The sequence below is a fragment of the Numenius arquata genome, chromosome 24, assembly GCF_964106895.1.
Source record: "Numenius arquata chromosome 24, bNumArq3.hap1.1, whole genome shotgun sequence".
Taxonomy (NCBI): Eukaryota; Metazoa; Chordata; class Aves; order Charadriiformes; family Scolopacidae; genus Numenius; species Numenius arquata.
Window position 1 is genome coordinate 4,040,280 of NC_133599.1, and position 6,000 is coordinate 4,046,279.

Consider the following 6,000-nt stretch of genomic DNA (forward strand, 5'->3'; position numbering starts at 1 on the left):
CTAAACTTCACGGGGACCCTAAAACCAGAGCTGTGGTTTAGGGCTCGTCGCGGTCCTCAGTTCCTCTACCCCTCTGCTCGTCACACTGACCTCACCCCTGGTTTTTGCAGAGAAGGAAGCGGGTTAAAGAGAGAGAGAGATCCCTGCAGCTCCGGGCCTCTCGTTGGCATGCCAGTACATGTTCTCAGGGCAGACTTCTACAGGGCTAAGCTGGTGGGGTTTCTGATTTGCACCAGCTCTGAATTCATGAAGACACACTGACAGCCAGAAATTTAAGTTGGATCCCAGGCAAAAATAAAATAAAAAAAAGCTCTGGTTATGGATAAATAACCACTCGTGTCAGGATTAGAAGTGCAACACATGGTGTAATCTTAGATCTTCACACTGAAGATTATTCAGAAGAAAAAAATAAATGGAGACAGTAACTGGTAACTTAAAGTAGAGCCTGCAGTCCAGGTGGGGATGGGGGGCTGGAAATGCAAAGCTTGTCAGCCTGGCTTAGAAAGCCATGGGATATTTGCATAGCTGCATCCAGGGAGCCCGAGCCACACTGACACACAGACGGAGATGCTGTTTTTTCCTACACGCCTCCGAGGACAGGATTTCCCTTTTCCTCCCCAGCCTCAAACATCCCCATCCAAGGAAAAGCTGAAAACGTGATGAGGATCAGCAGTTGGGACCGAGGGTGAAGCAGGGAGGAGAGCTGGCTCCTGCTTGCCCAGGAGAGACCTGGGCTCCAGCGCTGCTCCTCTCCTTGCTCTTCTCTGCTTGGGGATGTGGTGGGGGCAGCTAAGGGGGTGCTCAGAGAGGGTGCTCATGACCCCATCCCCTCCTCTGCAGGGGAAACCCTCCCGTGCTTCTTCCACTGCCATCCCCAGTCCCTCTTCGGGCACTTCCTTGCATGGCAAGGGAAGCAAGACCAGACTCAGAGCAGCTCTGGAGCTCGCGGGTAAGCGAATTTCTCCCATGCTTCATGGTGCTACAACCCAAGGACGCACTGAGCACTGGGGAGGATCCAGCCAAAGGGTTCAGCTGACTCTGGAGCTTTTACAGTTTGGTCTATAGGTGCAAGCGGCCATATTTCTCATCACCTCACTGCCTCCGACCCAGACCTCCGCCAGGAATAAAGTCAGGGAATTTCTGATGTGTGCTCAGTATGAGGGATGGCCAGTGGCTGCAGGAGTCTGAGAAGCAGCTGACTTGTGATTCTTCACATTTGGCTCCTGGCAAACCCTTCGGAAGCGGCAGGCTGCGACTGCAGCCGTCACTTCGGAGGAACTTTCATTTTCAGTTTCTTTCTCAATATAGTTTCTTGCAGCACTTTCTTCTCTTGCAACACGGGCCACCGCGGCCCTTTTGCGCACACGCACATCTGGGGCCAGCAGCCATGTCCCCGTCAGCACTCTGCCGAGCCACAACCTGCTCCCCGGGGAGGACCCTCAGCTCCCACTTCTGCAAACTAAGTGAACGCCCAGGATATCGTACTGCCAGTCTCTGCTGCGGGCCAAACTGCCTCCAACCATCCTCTCCAGGACCAAGAGTGCTGCTGCCTTCATTCCTCCTGCTTCCCAGCCCAGCGCTCCTTTGATTTGCCCCATTCCCCCTGTTTTTTTAATGAGAATACCATGCTGGAAAAGAGCAGCGTGAAGGAGGATACAACACCCATACACTTAAATGCAGCCCAAGGCTGCAGAAAATGAAGACTCTCCAGGACCTGAGGTAGGGCTCAAGTGGGGGAAGCTGCAGGTTACTGGGAGCAGTCCCTAATTCTCAGCAGCTGCTAAAAGATTCAGCTCCACCCTGACTTTTTGCTCTTGTAGGAGGCCGCAAAGGGTTAAAAGCAGCAGACAGCACCAAGGATGTGGCTCTAGCAACACCTCCAAAGTGGCACAGGAGACTTATCTTTATTAACGAGCACATGCCATGCGAAGAATCAAACTTCCTGGAACTTGCCAGCCTTCCCTAATAAAAGTAAAGACCTTTGCCTCACCTGCTTCTCGGTTCACCCTCATCTCCTTTCCTGTAAAGGTCTCTGACACATTTCCTGTGAGCTCTCACCACATGCTCACCACTTCTCCCAACTTTTCTCTAAAGGAAAGTGTCTGGGGACCAACCCAGCGAGGGAGGCAGAATTGCAGGCTGCAGGAGGGGAGAGGATCTGCAGGAGCAGCCATGATCCCTATGACCAAGCCTGGCCTATGGGGCTCTGAAGTCACCCCCCGACATGTTATGGAGATCCTGTTCCAGGAAATGAGCAGAGCATCCTCTGGGACGAGCATTTCACAGGTCTGGCCCTGGGCCCACGCATGGGAGCAGTTCCATCATGCCGGGCAGATAACCCTCTGCAGGACAGAGACCCCCCAGGACCCCTGTGTCCCGCTGCTATCCCTGCACGGACACTGAGGGATCAGCCCCACTCCTCCCAGCCTGGCTGAGAACAGCAAACAGGTGAGTTCCCCAGTTTGGTGTTCACCCACCCACTATGGCACCAGGGTCCAGCTGGCCCACGAGCCCCAGTAGCCACAGGCATCTCAGCCAGGGTCTCCCCACAACCCCGTGCACCCACGTCCCAGTGGTCCCCAGCTGCTGGGCGAGAAGCCATGCAGGCGAGCCTGAAAAGCCACACGTGCCGTCCCTGTGGCTGAGGTCACAGCCCAGAGTGGGGTGACATGGATGTCACCCCAGTCCTCAGCGTGGCACAACACTCCCCACCGCCAGCTCACACAACCCTGGCTCCCCTGAACCCCTACACTGAACACAGAGCAGGGGTGGTGCCGAGTGGGGCTGTCACCGCCGTGACCTCGCGAGAGGAAGGGGGAAAAAAAAACCCACCTGGAGGAAATATTATTAAAAGAGGCAATATTCCCTCTTTGGGGCAGCAATCAGCTCGGAGCGAGACCTTCCAGCCCTGTCCCTGCTATGGCACACACCGGAGCCCTGCTGGCTGAGGTTCCCTTGTGTACTTTAACCTTGTTCACCAGGAGGTGCAGGATGAGGCCCTGCGGCTCTGCCCACCCCTCCCGCCTTACCGGGCTCCCCCGGAGCCCACCGGCACCCCGGGGTTCCCGGTGCATCCCTCCCCTGGCTCCCGGCAGCCGCGGCACCGCCCGGCGGGGCCCGGTGAATAGCGATAACTCATTCCGGGGGGGAGGGGGGGAGGCTCGGGGGAAGGGACAGGGTGTGTGTGGGGGGGTCCCCTTGCTACTCACCGCGTCCCGGCGGGGACCAGGGGTGTCCCGAGGAGTTAACGCATCCCGGCGGGGAGCTGCTCCATCCCCGCCGCCTCCCTTCTTGCCTCCTCCCCGGAGCGCGGCGCGGGGCAAGAAAGCGAGCAGGACCGGGAAGGAGGAGGGAAAAGAAGAAGAGAGAGAGGAAAAAAAAAAAGAAACGAAACCCAACCCCAGACCATAGATGCGGAGCCGGGCAGGGCTCAGCTCCCTCTAGAGGCACCTTCCCCGGCCGGAGCGTGGGAAAGCGGCTGCGGTGCCGTTCTGTGCAGCGCCGAGCACCGCGGTGGGGCCGGGGACAGCGGTGGCGGGGGAGAACGGGGCTCCTCGGGGGGCTCAGGGGGCTGGGGTGAGGCTGGGGCATCGGTTTTGGTGGGAGCAGGGTTGGGGCTGCTCCACCGAGCCCAGTGCTGCAGGGATGGCACAGCACATCCCATCCCGGCACCCTGCTTGCCATGATTCCCCAGGAGTCTTCGGCTTCTCCTGAACTCTCCAGTGATATCACAGAATGGTTTGGGTTGGAAGGGACCTTACAGCCCAACCAGTTCCACCCCCTGCCCTGGGCAGGGACACCTCCCACCACACCAGGTTGCTCCAAGCCCCCTCCAACCTGGCCTTGAACCCCTCCAGGGATGGGGCAGCCACAGCTTCTCTGGGCAACCTGGGCCAGGCTGTCACCACCCTCACAGCAAAGAATTTCTTCCCCAGATCTCATCTCAATCTCCCCTCTTTCAGTGTCAAACCCTTCCCCCTCCTCCTATGGCTCCCCTCCCTGATCAAGAGTCCCTCCCCATCTCTCCTGGAGCCCCTTTTAGGGACTGGAAGGGGCTCTAAGATCTCCCTGGAGCCTTCTCCAGGCTGAACCCCCCCAACTCTCTCAGCCTGTCCTCACAGCAGAGGGACTCCAGCCCTCCCAGCATCTCCATGGCCTCCTCTGGCCCCGCTCCAACAGGTCCATGTCCTTCTGATATTGTTGCCCCCCATAGATGGAGGCAGCACTGCAGGGGGGGGTCTTGCCTGCTGAAGGTGCACTCAATTCCACTGTCCATGTCGCCAATCCCAATACCCCTGAGGAACACCACTCATCTCCATTTTCTGACCTTTTTCTTAAGGCTGGGGCATTGTAGCATGATCAGTTTGCCCTCTTTTAGGGTCCCCAGCAGGTAGGGCAGGGAGCCCTGTTAAAGTCATTATTACAGCGTTTCTGGTTTTTAGTAGGAAGCTTCTGTGTTGATCCACCAGCAAAAAAGAGTCACCAGTGGCGGAGGTGATTCACACCAAGTGACTTGAAATCCACCGAGATCAGGAAAAATCACAGTGGGCAGAGGAAAGGGTGTGATTCACCCTGGAGAGCAAGATAGCTTCTTCGCTGGAGGTGGCTCTCAGCTCAGCAAGCTGCCCCGGCTGCTTTCCCTCTCCCTGCTCCTTGGGAGGCTGCCAGGGACTTCACTCTTGGTGCCCCAAAATGCCAGATAAGCAGAGGTTTGGGGCCAGCGTAAATGCCTGACTGCTAATTATCAAATTACCTGTCTGTCCAGTGGTAGGAGCACTGTTCATGCCCTGGGGCGACGTGCCCTGGGGGGATGCTCCCTGTCCCAGAGCCAAACAGAAAGATTTTTGAATCCTTGACTTACTTGGCTGAGTTTTGCTGAGGAAAATGGGCCCCTGGGTGCAGAGAGCCCTGCTCTGGCTCCACAGATGCCCTGTCCCTTTGGACATGGGGACTGCTGGGGACATGACCTTGGCAGACCTTTCTGAGGGTGGTGGCTGCATCGACACCAGTGAAAAGCAGGTTGTTGTCGTGGTTTGGTTCTCTTCTAGCCCAAACCAGGACATTTGTGGAGGGTGAAGCAAAGGATGGCTGCAGTGACTGCGGGGGACACAGGACAGGAGAGATGTGCCCTGGCCAGAGATGGCTTTGGATGGGGTAAGACTAATGGTGGAGCAGAGGGAGGTAAGGAATCAGCTAATGGGGACTGTCCCCATCAGCTTGGTAGCAAGGGGTCTGCCTTCCTCCCAGTGAAACTCCTGGTCCTGGGGGGAGGCTGGAGGTCTCACCATGACCCTTAATTCTGCACTGAGCCTTGGGGTGAGTTTTGGTGGTGAATGCAGCAGTGGTGCCTGTTTGAGTCTGAATGTCCCTGCCTCTTGGTTATCCCCATGCCCCTGCCCGTCTCTGCTGGTGGTGGCCGTTTTTGTGCACAGCCGGGGTTGTGGGTGGAGAGGTTTTTGGCTGAACAGCACAGGCACATCGGGATGTGCTGCTGCAGGATGAGTCCTGTGCTTCTCTCCACCGCCTTACATCAATCCGGGCTGTTCCTGAGTCTCACCATCATTTCAGATTTAGCATCCCTTAGTATTACCCCATTGGGCAGCAGCGTTGGTGAGAACTTCTGCAAAAGCGAATCTCAAATCCTTCTTCCTTTTTGCAAACCGCTTCTCTTCCACCTCAGATACATTGCAGAGAACCTCTGTGGCATGGCCGTAGAAAAACAGCTGGGAAAGTGGGGGTAGGCGAGCATCAGGTGTATGACATTCACAGCTGCTTCTAATCACATCGAGCAGCAAAATTTGTGGAAAATAAGGGGGAGGACTGGACACCTCCTCTGTGTGCAGAGCAAGGCGCTTGTGGGGACTGAGCTGTGGGTGGGCAGCGGGGACTCAAACCACAATGTGTCCCCAAATGGCTGCTGGAAGGTGTTAAAGAGGGGGGAGATATCAGGGAGAGAGGGAAATGAGTTTGAAAGCACCAGTTCTGTTATGGGAACAGCCA